The sequence below is a fragment of the Mauremys mutica genome, chromosome 10, assembly GCF_020497125.1.
Source record: "Mauremys mutica isolate MM-2020 ecotype Southern chromosome 10, ASM2049712v1, whole genome shotgun sequence".
Lineage (NCBI taxonomy): Eukaryota > Metazoa > Chordata > Testudines > Geoemydidae > Mauremys > Mauremys mutica.
The window spans coordinates 14191603-14206326 of record NC_059081.1 but is presented as its reverse complement, the minus strand read 5'-3'; positions in this window follow the sequence as shown (position 1 = coordinate 14206326).

Genomic DNA, 14724 nt, shown 5'->3' with positions numbered 1-14724 from the left:
TTGTAGGAAGTGTCCTTTTCCTCCCTATTTTAAAAGGTAAATTGTGTCATAACTATGTATTAGGATAGGACATTTTAGAATGTAGTAGTTAGTTCTATCAGGGTGACTCTTACTACTGTCATTTTAGAATGTATAAACACTAAGAACATTTATTCCTTTGCTAAATATCTTTGAATATTGGATTTCATTTGAATATTTGATCAGTCATTTTTGGAATCTGCTGTTTTAAAAGTGTCACAACAGCGAAGGTCAAAAATGCAGTTTGAAAGTTTTTTGAGCGAAAACTTTTTGTGTTAACCTTTCTTGCAATACAAAAGGAATCAAAATGGAACAGAAGCTCAAATTCACTTTCTGTGTGACTCAATGTGAAAACCATTTGACTCCTTAGAATTTTTAAAACAAAGTCTAACATGCTAGTAACAGCGTTATAATTATTTGATGAAACTTTTATAGTATATGTGTATAGTTCAGGCAGGTGTAGATACATCATCTTTAAACAATCATTTTATTTGACGGTTCTTGATAGCAACAATTGAAGGCAAAAGATACGAGTGATAGTTAGTTTATCTGGATTTTCCTGTTGTTAAGCTAATGGGGAATTTCCTATTGTTCCTGTTCCTCTGATCTTTCTTACATCTCTTGTTTAGTTGCTCACAAAAATGTGGAGGAAAAAAGAACAAACTGAATTTTGTACTGTTCGTAACCATTGCTGGAAATCTGTCATAGCTACCAAGAAAAGCTAAAGAAAACCAGAAACAGAGAGGCTATTATTTATAGCCAGCAAGATACAGTATGGCACCATATGGTAGGATTTATCAAATTCCTTCCTTCCTCATGCAGGGTAAATAGTTACCCCTTGTTATTTCTTTCCTAGCCACTTATTCATTTACACCAGGGGCTAAATTCTGCTCACCTTAGTACTTCTACATCAGCAAGACTACTTGTGGGTGTAAGGCAAACACGATTTGGCCCCATTTCTTTTTTTTTTCTTTCAGAGATATAGTTTTGCTAGAACACAGTGTGCATTTCAATCAATTAACAGACAATGATGGATAATTAATGCCTGGCTTGGATCTTCTCATTTGATACTGAAATGTTACATTAGCCGTTTGAGGGTTTACAGGGTGACACTTACCAGGTGTAAGGTGCTGTAAGGTTAAGAAGCATCAAACCTAAAATAAGAGCCTGACTTCCTCTTCATTTTGTCTCCCTTTGTGTTACATACTAGGGCAAGAAAGGTCTGCCAATCACTATCAGTTCTTTTTCTTGTTCTATAAAGGCTGGGTAGTCACAGCAACAGGGATGTGACAGGCTGGTATCCATTTAGAACTCCAGGGGGGTCCTAATAGGATTGAACCAAAAGATCAAGTGAATAGTTTCCTATTTTAGATTTGTAATATCTCTGAACTGCTTGCATATACATGGACCTTACGGTGTTATGAGGCGACTTTTAACCAGAGAAAAGACCTGTCTGTTTCTTAGAGAGCCACACTTTAGAAAGGTTGCCCCCTTGCCTACCCTTCCCCTGGAAAAAAAAAATTAACCCCATTTTACACACACACACACACACACTTGGAAAGTGTCATTTCCTTTCATTAATTCATTTTACCAGATCAAAGTAAATACTCCGTTTATGGAGAACAAAGAAGCCCCTTTTTGGTATTCTGTGGAAGTCGCTATCAGATTCAGAAGTTTACTCATCTTTCTGAAATCTGGCAATGACTGTGCACTGCTTAGATTGCAGCCAAACAATTCATGCACGACGGGCAAATAATTTCAATACAAACCACATTTTAACATGAAATGACTTGGCAGTGGGGGTTGTTTTACAGATTTGGGGAAATCTAGAGTTGTTTTGGTTCTGGTTTAGGTTGCAGAGGGGTTTTGGTAAATCCACAATGAAAACGGCTCTAAATGAGAGCTGCTTAAAAGGGAGAAAACATGAAAAGGAAGGAGGGGAAAAACAAAAGAAAGAAAGAAACAAAAAGCCCTGCCATCCTTGAAATTAAATAATCACACTATCACCAACAGCTTTCATCACAGCTGCCTTTTCTTTTGGCTTCTGTCTGATTAGGAAATACTCAGAATCAACTTTTGTTGATGGATGGTAGTAAAACACATGTAGATACCCGTGCCTGCCTAGTCCTGTGAAAGGTTGTTTGTGCCAAATATGAAATTTACCAGGAAATAGATTACATTTTATATGTTTTTATGACCGGATTCTGATATCGTTTTTACTATGAGCATCACGTTGTGCCATGAAGAGTGGGACTTCTTGTGGAGTAAGATACTGTGAGCCTATTTGGAAGAGGATCAGGATCTGCCCCTTAGAATTAATAACTTACATTTAAAAACAGATTAAAATGCGGATTGCTTGTTGTTGTTTTTGAAAACCACAGCTTCTTTTTTGCTTGTGCAGGATTGCACGTGGGGTGTTCATGAAAGGTGCCCTGTTGACAAACAGTGTACTTTGAATTTCCCTCATGATCCATAGAGGGCGAAATCCTGCTCACCTTACAACCACAAGTAGTCTTGAGTGTAGGAGTCAGCCCCAGACAAATGCAATACGAGCAGTGTTAGTCTAAGCTTCTTTGTGCTGCCCTGCCAATGAGCTTTAGCCTGAAGGAAAGGAAGATCCTCAGCCAGTTAAAATTGGTACAGTTCCATTGGCTCCAGTGGAACTATGCTGATTTACACTGGCTGAGGATCTGTCCAGGAGACACCACCTTTAGGATTCAGAATGTACTCCAGTCTCTGTGCCCATTTCTTGGCTTTTTAGGTGAGATTTCCACCAACGGTGCTAATTAATACCAATTGTAGTGGATATCATGGAGGCCACCTTCACAGTTCACTGTTATATCACTCTTGAATCTGCCTTCTCACCCTGCAGTCTTTCTGGTTGGTGTTATCAAAAGACCTTCCAGAATCCTTTTTGGTAGGTCCTGACACAACTTTTTTGAAATAATACGTGGTTTCCATACCAGCAAGAATGCAAAGTTCATGCATGGATCAATTATTAATGAAAGGATTGTGTCTAGGTAAGTATGCTTTTGCATCTTCCATGCATGATTCTTGCTCTTTTGCTAGTACAAGTTGTTGCAAAAGATTTTGCATGCCTTGCAGACTCAAAGGCGTGCAAATAATTGGAATAGTGGCGCCATTCTCAAAGAAAAGATTACACAAAGAAGGGACTAGGGGTCTGAGCCATCAACCAATTTTACTAATAGGAAGGATTCCATTGACTGGTTCAGGACCCAGGTGTGTTGCTGAGCTGCACGGCTCAATGGAAGGAAGAGTATAATGTGAGATACCCTAGATAAAGCTGTTATTTGGTGTATCAACACACCCAGGGCCAGGTATATTGAAAACTCAGTAAGGGACTTTGAGACAGTTTAACCACAAAACTCAAATCTAGCATAAAATTCTAATCTCTCAACTTTCCCCTCCACGCTCTACTAAATCTTGATGCAGGTAAACAGCTGCCCCGGTAAAGAAATGATCTTTGTGGGCTAAATCTTGCAGTTCTTACTCAGGCAAAACTACCATTGAATTCCGTGTAAAAAGGACTTTAGGATTTGGCCCAGGGTTTGAAGATACCTGCATGTTCTGTGTAGATCTCCACTTTTTCTTGCTATGGGGATTTTCAGCATACCTGATGGGGGTCTAAAGATCTTCTGATTTTCCTTTATCCAAACTTTTAAGGATCCCTGTGTTATGCTGACTGTCCTTCCAGCAAACTGGGGCTGGAAGGATCTCCTTCTTGGAGCACAAAAAACACCATTACTTACAGAGCGGGTCCAAAGTTTCCAAAATCTCGATGAAGAATTTCAAGATTTTGAATATTTGGGGAAAAATGGGGAGGACGACGAAACTTGCTATGCTGTAGCAAGAAGAAGATGATAGAATTTTGTTGTGGTGGTGGTTGTTGAAATTTGGAATTTCATCAACATTTTGAACTTCAAAAAATAGTCCATCAAAATTCTTCAAAGTTCAAAATTTCTACAAATAAACATACAGGAAAAATTCATGAACATTGCCTGAAATATTTTCCCCTTTCCTTCCCCTCCAATCAGATCTAATTAATTAGCTAGGCAGTGGAGTAACTGGAACTCTTGAGGAGGCAGGGGAATGGGAGTAAATGTGGATTCTTGGTCTCCGGGATGGCATCTACCTCAGGTTAACCCCTTCATCACATTCTGAAGTGCTTCTTAATGGCACCAGGACATCTCATCGGTTGAAATGTGTGGGGTGGGTTGGTGTTTGCTTTTGTTTTAAAGTTTAGATCTTATTGTTTCCATGTTACATTGTAATGTATGTGGATTTGCTCACCGGCAACTACCCATGGTGAAGCTGTAAAGGTGTATGACCACCTGATAAATTATAATTTTGAATAAAACACCACTCTAGCCCGAATCCTTTTTTGCAAACTTTCAGGCCACAGAAAAGAGATGTAAGTATAATGTGATGAAACCCTGTTTCTTTAAAGAAACAAACTATCAGCTTCCCCTTGATTGTGAGAACTTGCGGGTGGCCTGTGTGAGGGAATAACTGTGGCTTTATGCAGCATAGGAATGTTATTTGGAGCCTTCCTATCTACTACGAGATATATAACTGGTCTAGCTTTAGGAATTTACATTTTTCCCTGAGACACTTAAAATGTCCAATAGTATCTCTGTTTCTTCCTTTTTAGTGTGTGGGAGAATTAACTTGATTAGTTTATTGGGCTTTTAAGATGTATTTATGTTTGGTGTAAAAGAGCGAGGGAGCATGTGTCGTGTGTGAAGAATTCATTGAGCAAACGCTGAGTTAAAGGAATGAATTTTGCATTTCATTTTAGACATGGTGAGATGGCTGCTATTACCTCTTGCAGCAGTGAGCTCTGTAGAATAGATCCAGACCCTGTGACGGTTCTGCCTCCAATTCCTCAGCCCCCTGCATATTGGTCAAAAGCTTCATTGTTTCAGTGGAATGTAACAGTCATGTCCATGAAGGCGACCTTAAATAAATGTAGCACAGTAAAGGTACCTCTTCTCACGTTGAGGGGCATCTGAATTTTGGCCCTAAGCAGCTGGTACATGTTTGAAAACCTCATTACAAATGATGATTTTTGTTTGAAAAACAGACATTTCATTTAATACCAACACCAAGTCTCTCACCTGCATCTGATGATCTGGACTGTAAGCTCTCTGAGGCAGGGGCTCTCTTCTTTGTTACCTGTCTGGAGAGTGCCTAGCACAAGGTTTTATTGGGGTTGCTACATGATACCATCACACTACAGTAATCTACAGTCTACATGAAAAGTACCTCTGACTAAATCTAAATACAGAGTGGATATGGGCGCTATTGGTGATACATATACTCACTAGGTATATGATTCTCCCATACATTTTGTTCACCTGAAAGGAGGGAAAGAAATTTTCCTGACCAACTACCTGCTTTTGTGCTACGAGCCACTTCTCCTTGTGCACAAGTAGATCCTTCCCAAGGATTTGTCTGCTTATGAATGGCATAGAGCTGAGCTATCTCCTTGGATGATAGATTCCTGAGAACTTCCTAGCTAGAGGGTCTGGCTTGTAGCTTTTATGTTAAAGAAAGTGAAGTTTGTCCTTTTATTGTCAGTCTGCACTTTATCTTCATGATACCTGGGCTTTTTTCATCCCCATTAAACAGGAGAGGTTGACAAGCCAAAGAGACAGACTCAAGAGGGGTATATTGATGTCCAGCGAATTAGGCACATTTGAAATAAAGCTGGAAAGGTCGGGATAATACGAAGCTCCTAGAGTTATGGTTTAAGGAATGGATTTGTGCTTTATTTCTAAGATCTTCCTCAAAGGAAAAATATGGTATGCACCAGTCCTTCTAAAAGGATGGGTGGCATAGGCTGATGTACCCATGGGAAAAAAATTGTGCATGCTCAGCACCTACTGGCAGCCCCCTTGATCAGCCTCTTCCCTCCCAGCTCCTCCCACCCACTGTGGATCAGCTGTTTAGCAGCATGCAGGAGGAGCGTGGGCAGGGCACGCGCAGGGGAGGGGGTGGAATGGGGCAGATCAAGGGTGGGAAGAGGTGGGACTGTTGAGCACCTGCCAGCAACTCATAAAGACGGCGCCTGTGGTGGGTGGGTAGGATGGAGAATCAGCGGGGGGGGGGGAGGGTGTATCTGGAATATGCCAGTTAAAAATTAGCCATTAAAATAAACAACTCTTTAGTTTGAAGCATGTATCGCTGAGCAGTAGCGCACTTCCCATCCAAAGCACATATGTGCAAGCTGGCATACACATAAGCACATATGTGCAAGCTGGCATACACATAAGCACATATGCTACAGTCTGTGCCTGCCGTCACTTCCCTGGCACTAGAAAACCACCTGCTCCATCATCCTCACTCCTTGGGGTGGCAAGTGGGTGCTAAGCACCTCCAAGACCCCTCAGCCCATTCTGCCCACCCCACAGTCCTCAGCTGAGTAACAAACAGTAACTGTGTAGCCAGCCAACTTTTATAGCAACTTTAAAGGCAGCAACCCAAACAGCCTACCAGCATTGGTGTAGTCCCCAGCTGCCTGCCCCAGCACACCCATTTGGAACTGTTATCACTAGACCTTTGTGTTCTTGGTAGGCATTCATCATGCACAATATTGTGATAAGCCTCTGCTTCACTTGCATTGTATTGCTTGTATGACATTAGCACCCTGCTGCCCCAAAAGAGGCACCAAGCACTAAATAAACACATAGTACGAGACAGGTTCCTCATCTCACAGACTTCACAATCTATGTAGACAAGGCAGAGAGGGAGTATTATTACCCCCATCTTACACATAAGAAACTGAGGCTCAGAGTGTGACAGGCAGCCTGTGATTCAGCTGGGAATTGAACTCAGAGATCCAGATCTTGCAAGGTCATTCTGCCTCTCACACTGCAGTCTGTTCTCAGTGTTAATCTTTTCCTTCTAGGCATATTTTCTAGGGTTGGTGGCCATCAGCCTGTCCCTCACTAGACTGAACTGCTGCCCTTTGAGGTTATGGACATGGAATGTTTATGTCCATTATGTGTATTGTAGCTTCCAGGTATTCTCCCACATATGACATTCCCTTCCCTTCATGACTAAGGGTGCTATCTCCATTTTTTTTCATGGGTAATCTGCAAGAAAAGATTTCAAAGTGAAGGAATTATGTTAAGATCAGGCTTCTCCTTTATTAATTATTATTAATATAGTTACATGCATATTGCCTTTAACCCCGAAAGATCCCGGTGTTCGTTAGAGAATGGAAATTCCGTTTCATGGCAGATTTTGACATTTTATTTTCATTCTGATTCAGAATGAAAACTCCAAAATTTTCCATGCAAGAAAATTCTGGGGGAAAAAAAAATCATTTTGGGTTGATTTTAATTTTTTCCAAACAAAACATTTCAACCTTTTGGTTTTGATTTTGACTTTCTAATTTTAATATATTATAAAATCAAAACATTTTGACATGAAAATGTCAAAATGGGCGGCTTTAACCTTTTTAGAACTCTTTTCCCACTTTTTTCCCCTCCAAAATAATATGTCGGTGAAATCAACATGTTCTAAGTTTTTTCTGATCAGCTCTCCTATGGACCCGTGTAAATTGCTACACTTCACGCCAGATGTGGGTGCACCAAACAACCAGTGGACAGCCAATAGCTTCAATGGAAGTTATGTTTTAATAGGAATAGCAGAATCGAGCCCCAAGTTTGCCAGATTTGTGTCCTCTTCAAGTATGTGAAGGAAAAAGGAAGGGTAAGCAGGAGATGCGGTTGGATGAAAAGAGAAAGATAGAGAATGAGAATCCAGTTCTCCTCTCAGTCTCAAAATGGAGAGCAGTAAACAGAGGGATCCCCCAAGGATCTGTATTGGGACCTGTGCTGTTCAACATATTCATAAATGATCTGGGAAAGGGAGTGAACAGTGAGGTGGCAAAGTTTGCAGATGATAGGATAAGATAGTTTAAGTCCAAAGCTGACTGCAAAGAATTACAAAGGGATCTCACAAAACTGGGTGACTGGGCAACAAAATGGCAGTGAAATTCAGCATTGATAACTGCAAAGAAATGCACAGTGGAAAACATAATCCCAACTGCACATATATAATGATGGGTTCAAAATTAGTTGTTACCACACAATTATCATTATGGATAATTCCCTAAAAACTTCAGCTCAGTGTGCAGAAGTGGCCAAAAAGGCTAACAGAATGTTAGGACAATTAGAAAAGGAATGGAAAATAAGTCAGAAATATTGCAAAAGCCACTAGATAAATCCAACACTTTGAATGCTGTATCCAGTTCTGGTTGCCCCATCTCAGAAAGGTTATAATGGAAAAGATTCATAGAAGGGCATCGAAGATCAGGGTATGGAATGGCTTCCATTGGAGGAGAGACTAAAAAGATTAGGGATGTTCAACTTAGACAAGAGATGTTTGAAAGGGGATCTGAAGAGGTCTATAAAACCATGAAAGGTGTGGGAAAAGTGAATAGAGAAGTGTTATTCCCGCAATACAAAAAACCGGGGTCACCTGATGAAATTAATAGGCAGCAGGTTTAATAAAAACAAGAGGAAATACTTTTTCACACAACGCACAGATAGCCAGTGGAACTCATTGCCATGGCATGTGGTGACGATCAAAGGTATAACTGGGTTCAAAAAAGGGCTAGATAAGTTCATGGAGGATAGGTCCCTCAATGACTATTAGCCAAGATTGTCAGGAATGTTACCCCGTGCTTGGCTTGCCATAAACCAGGAAGGGAAGATGGTGGGGCGGGATTTCTCCAAAATTGACCTGTTCTGTACACTCCCCCGAAGGTCTGGTACTGGCTACTGTTGGAAACAGGATACTGGGCTAGATGGACCATTGGTCTGACCCAGTATGGATGTTCTTATGTTCTTAGTTTGTAATGGAGAAGACAATCAGGGTCTAAAGCTTTCAAACTAGGAAAATGGCAGCTCCTTTGATATTAACATACATGATGAAACGTATTCCACCTGTTGTAGAAATAAGGTATATGGTAAAAATATTGCCTAGTGATTTATCTAATGTTCAATTAAATATGTGAAGGTTAATCTAACTTCTAATCTGAAAAGATTACCTGGTATTCTCTCACCTACACCCTGCCCACAGTCAGGTCTGCTCTCCCAACACCAGCATAAATACTTGCAGTTAAGTCACAGGCCTGGAAGTCGAGAGCTGTTTGGCTCCCAGTTTTGCATAAGTTTCCTGTCTGACACTGGATAAATCTCATAGGCCAAGAGCATCTGCCATTTTTAGGTGCCCACCTTGAGATGTCAATGGTCTGCTTTACAGAGTATTAGGCTTTGGGTGTCTCGGGATGGCCACCCAAAAATTTTCACCTTTCAAGGCCACAGAACTTATTGAAGCTTTACATTGAGATTCTCTCTTCATTAGTGAGCAATAATACAGAGACAGGACTGAGGACGATGAGTGTCTCTAGATCCCTTATCTAACTCAGCTGCTCTTACTGGGATGAAAAGAGCTGTGTATTAGTGAGGGCCCTGTAGGAATCCAGAAGCTTATTCTATGTACTGATGTTACAGAGCTTTAGAACTTTGGTTTAGCAAGTTTTGTGTTCGATCAGCCCAGCTAAGCAGAGCAAGCAGGGTTTGAGTGCAAGGCAGAAGTGTTTAGATATGGACTGAGAGACGCTGCCATTATCATTCCAGTGCTGATGAATTCAAGGGACACAGTGGATGTTAGGCCACAATTTAGACTAAGAGATTGTCTGCCAACAACATCTGATGAGCAAAAATGTGTGTGCTAAAATAAAGGAGGGTGAATATTAAGATGAGGACTTGAAATAGTGACGTAGGTAGTGTAAGAAAAGCCTCTGCAGAAGTCTAGATCGAAAGGAGACACTGGGGTCACTTTACTATGCAGTAGCTTCCTTTTAAAAAGCTATTCCAAGTACTGTTTAAAATGTTTGGGCGCTATTGATAAAATAGACTCAGAGACTTTAAGGTCAGAAGGGACCATTGTGATCATCTAGTCTGACCACCTGCACAATGCAGGCCACAGAATCTCACCCACCCACTCCTGTAACAAACCACTAACCTATGTCTGAGTTATTGAAGTCCTCAAATCATGGTTTAAAGACCCTATATTAAGGGTTTAAAATACAGCGATGCTGGGAATGGCTTTTGCATAATGCTTTCTGAAAAGACAGAATTCTGACCTCTGCTTCAGCAAAGAGTGAAGCAGAACTGTAGGAAGTAGAGTATATGCATGTATAGAATTTACGTCAATATTCCAGTTAAGACACTTGGCAAAATTCGAGTTTGAACTTCCTTGTGCCTCAGTTTCTCCATTTATAGCATGGGGATTATACTTTCCCACGCCAAAGCGGTATTGTGAAATTTAGTTCATTGTTTGTAAGGTTCTCAGATACTACAGTGGTGAGTGCCACAGAAATGCCTCTACAACACAGTTTTCTCTCTTTAATTCAGAATGTAACGTGGACATGATCTTGTTCCCACAGGAATCAATGGCAAAACTCCCATGAATTACATCGGTACTTGACCATGCTGTATGGTGCAAAGACTTGTGTGGAGTATACAAACTGCCAATTTAAATATTCTTTTTCCTAAGCAAATGAACTCGCAAAATATAGGTGAGATTTTGGCTTTGCCATAAGCCCAGTATAAGAGGGGGCGGCAGCATGCAGCTGCTTCCCTTAAGGCATCGTTCCCATCTTATTTCCCCTTGCTTCTGCGCAGGTTGTGGCATAAGTTGCTAATGCTTTATACTAGTAGCAAATTATGGTACCGCTTGCACCAGGTCATATCTACTGAACTCTATTCTACTGGCCAGCACACTGGTGGGGGTGGAGTCAGGCGCTGCCCATTCATTTCACCTAGTCCAGGGGACGGGTATGGGTTTATGGCGCCCACTTACACCTATGTGTCTAGACCAGGGGTCGGCAACCGGTGGCTCGCGGCTCGCCAGAGTAAGCACCCTGGCGGGCCGGCCCGGTTTGTTTATCTGCCGCGTCAGCAAGTCCGGCCGATTGCGGCTCCCACTGGCCGCGGTTCGCAGTCCCAGGCCAATGCGGGAGGCAGGAAGCCGCGGCCAGAACATCCCTCGGCTCGCGCCGCTTCCCGCCGCCTGCATTGGCCTGGGACAGCAAACTGCAACCAGTGGGAGCCGCGATCGGCCGAACTTGCCGACGCGGCAGATAAACAAACCGGGCCGGCCCGCCAGGGTGCTTACCCTGGCAAGCCGCGAGCTACCGGTTGCCGACCCCTGGTCTAGACTCAACATCTGGGGAGCCTCCATGGTAGCATGAGAGAGCTGTCTAATTCCCCCTTCCACTCCTGCAGGGGTGCTCATCGCTTGCCACAATCTGGGCCTATTTATTTTATTGCTGTGCTCTTATCATACCTTAGAACAGTGGTTCTCAAACTTTTGTATTGGTGACCCCTTACACACAACAAGCCTCTGAGTGCGGACCCTCCCCCCTTGGAAATTAAAAACACATTTTTATATATTTAAACACCATTATAAATGTTGGAGGCAAAGCGAGGCTCGTGCTGGAGGCTGACAGCTCGCGACCCCCCCATGTAATAACCTCGCAACCCCCTGAGGGGTCCTGACCCCCAGTTTGAGAACCCCTGCCTTAGACCATAACAAGCTCTAGTAATTTTGGAGGTGGTGATGCACATACCTTGCAACAACAAATATGCAATTGTTGATTAGACAAAAGCCTTAAAACTATCCTGAATTAAATTAAAAAAGACAATCTTTCACCCCTTGGCTACAGTTTAGCCAGCTGGAACCACTCTACTTGAAATCATTTGGACATCAAGCACCCATATTTTTAATATGTAAATAGGAGACAGTATTAGACCAGAGACAATCCTCTGTCACTGCTTCTTAACCTTAATCCCCAAAGGTCACTTCAATGGTACCACTGGGCTTTTGGCGTGCCATTAAAAATGGAGAAAAACCCAGCCTTCCACTGGCCAATGGAAATCTCTAGGTGAGGATTTGTCAGGGTTTTATAGTGTTTGTAAGGGATACTTCATGTTCTGTAACATGTGGTGATGGTGTTCTTTGATTTGTAGCTCTGAACAGACACATTCTCATAACCTTTGTACACCCTCAGCTTTGGAGGTCCTAATGCTGCCTTTGTTCAGGCCGTTTCCATGCTCAGGATGAATGTTGTTCTTCATGAAGAACATGTTAAATATTATTAGAATTTCAGCAGCAGTTTTATATTTCAGGCATATGATTTGGCATGTTTTGTCGGTGGCTGCACGTAGCTTTTAAGTTACGATTTAATTTAGATTTTGTAAATTAAAAAGCAGCTGTTTCTCTATATAGGAAATCTGAGTCAGCTGTAACTTTACTGCTTTAACAGCCATTTTCAAGGTACAATATATTGTATATCAGGGCCAGATGCAGCATAAAATCTGTCTGGCTGCTTCTGTAGAGCTAAGTCAGTACAAGGCCCCGGGAAACTTGGCAAATCATTGTGGCTTGGCACCTCTTTTTGTTTTTGCCAGACATACCTGGATTGAGTCTGATGATTGGTAACTTGATTTACAGGGAATGATACAAGTTTGATGACTCTCAGTAACGGCTAAACGGAAGGATTAAGGCAAACTCCTCCCGTCAGAGTCACACTGAAGGTGCCATGTCTATGGGTGAAATTCACCCCTATGTAGAGAGCTGGTGCATGTGAATTTTAGTGGTTCATGGGCCTTCTGCACAAGGGGAATCTCATCACCTGTGTATGGAACTCCTGTTGACAACCCTGGGAGCACTCCTTTTGCAGAGGAACAGAATAAGGGCAGGAAGATTCACCATGTGGATCTGAGGGGTTAGTTCTTTGCTAAGGCCCCAATCCTGCAAACAGCTATACATGCGTGAAACTTTTTTTATGTGAGGAATCCTTTTGGCTTTGCACACAATGCTCTGAATTAGTTTTTGCCCTAACATGCACATTTTCCTTTATCTCCTGGATTTTCCCTGCGACATGAAGAATGACTAGGCTATGGAATTCAGTAAGGAATCTACCCAAAGCACCCAACCACATGCTAGTTCTATGTGAGTTTTGACAGAGCAGTGTATTTCCCAGTATGTAGACATAGGGAGTCCCTCAGTTTGAACTACAGAAGGAAAACGGTTAGCACAAGCTTGAGAGTTTTGATGCCTTAGGTAGACTGAGTGTTGCTCACACAATAAATAGTCATTAAATATTTTTCCCACAGGCAAATTCCTGTTTCACCTACTGATATATAGTCAGGATCATCCCTAAATATCTATTGTTCATACAATTACAGAAGGTTTCTGGACAGACATTTAAAATGGAATCATTTTGCACACTTGTATAGGATGAGCAGTCTAGCTGGATTATTGCAGCGGAGCTAGCCTTGTATACGGTACAGCGAAACTAATCTTGTTTTAGTTTTATTTGTGCACTATGCATAATAGTTAGTAACAGCCAATCAGCCTCCATCAGCATGTGTTGCATAGCACAGTTTAGCTAGAAGTTGGCTCACACTGGTGCTTCAGATGTTTCAAAATTATTGATGTAACAGTACTTCAGCTAGGTTGTTTACTCCTGGCTTGTAACGCTGTCCGTAAGTAGCACCTGCATAAAGATCTTTAGCATCTTCAGTGTGAAGGAAGCCAATCCTTCCCTTTGAATTTTACATACACATACTGTATCACATATTTTCCCATTTGTGGATCTCTCCTTGAGGCATCCTATAAAAAGATTGTTAAAATGCACATCCCAGGTATTCCCCTCTCAGAAGGTTTTAGATTCAAGTACAGTTTACATTTACATTGCCAGCCAAATTCAAAAGGAACAATCGACTTTTCCTTATATTTCACCCTTACTAATGGCTAAATCTGACATTTTCAAAGGAGCTTTTTGGGCACTTTACTCCCATAAATTGCTTTGAAAATCTTGGTCTGATGGCATATAATACAACCACAATATGGAATCACATCTTGTGCATGATGGTAGATTTCAGCCTCTCCTTGGATTAGATCATAAGCAATGCCATGCCCAGATATCTGAGGACAACTAGCTACGTCTAGGAAGTGGTGCTGCATTATTTCTCAGTTTCAATACAAATTCTTTCCTTTTGCACTAATCTCTGTCCTGGAACTTCATACACTTTTCCATTCCCAATTTATTTATGATTAGCACAGTGTGAGACGGTGATGTTTTTCACATAGCCTTGACTAGAAGGTATAGTCTTCGAGTGAGGATGAGGTGGTAACCATCATGGGAGACAGGAAAATAATGGCAGAAGAAGGATTTTGAAATTAGGGACTGATCACTGACTTCACATCTGGAATCTCCACTAAGAACTTCTGCTATGAAAAGTAGGACTGTGCATATGAAGCCTTACATTGGGAGAAGCTTACGATAGAACAAAAGTGATTAAAATAGTGATCACGTGCTCCTTTTATTCAGCAATAGGGTGGCACAGTCGTTACACTACGTTACATTCTTTATGGCTCTTGTTCTGCAAATACGTACTACCAGGTGTAGTTCTCACTACCTGGAGCAGTCACACTGAAGTAAATAAGGCTATCCAGGGCACTAGTTATGCTGCCCTTACTCAGATGGAATAGTACCTCATTACACACACAGTCCCGTTTGATGTCAATGGGACTATTCATGTAGTCAGGAACTACTCACTGTGAATAAGGAAGGTGCAGTTGGGCCTCATGGTATAA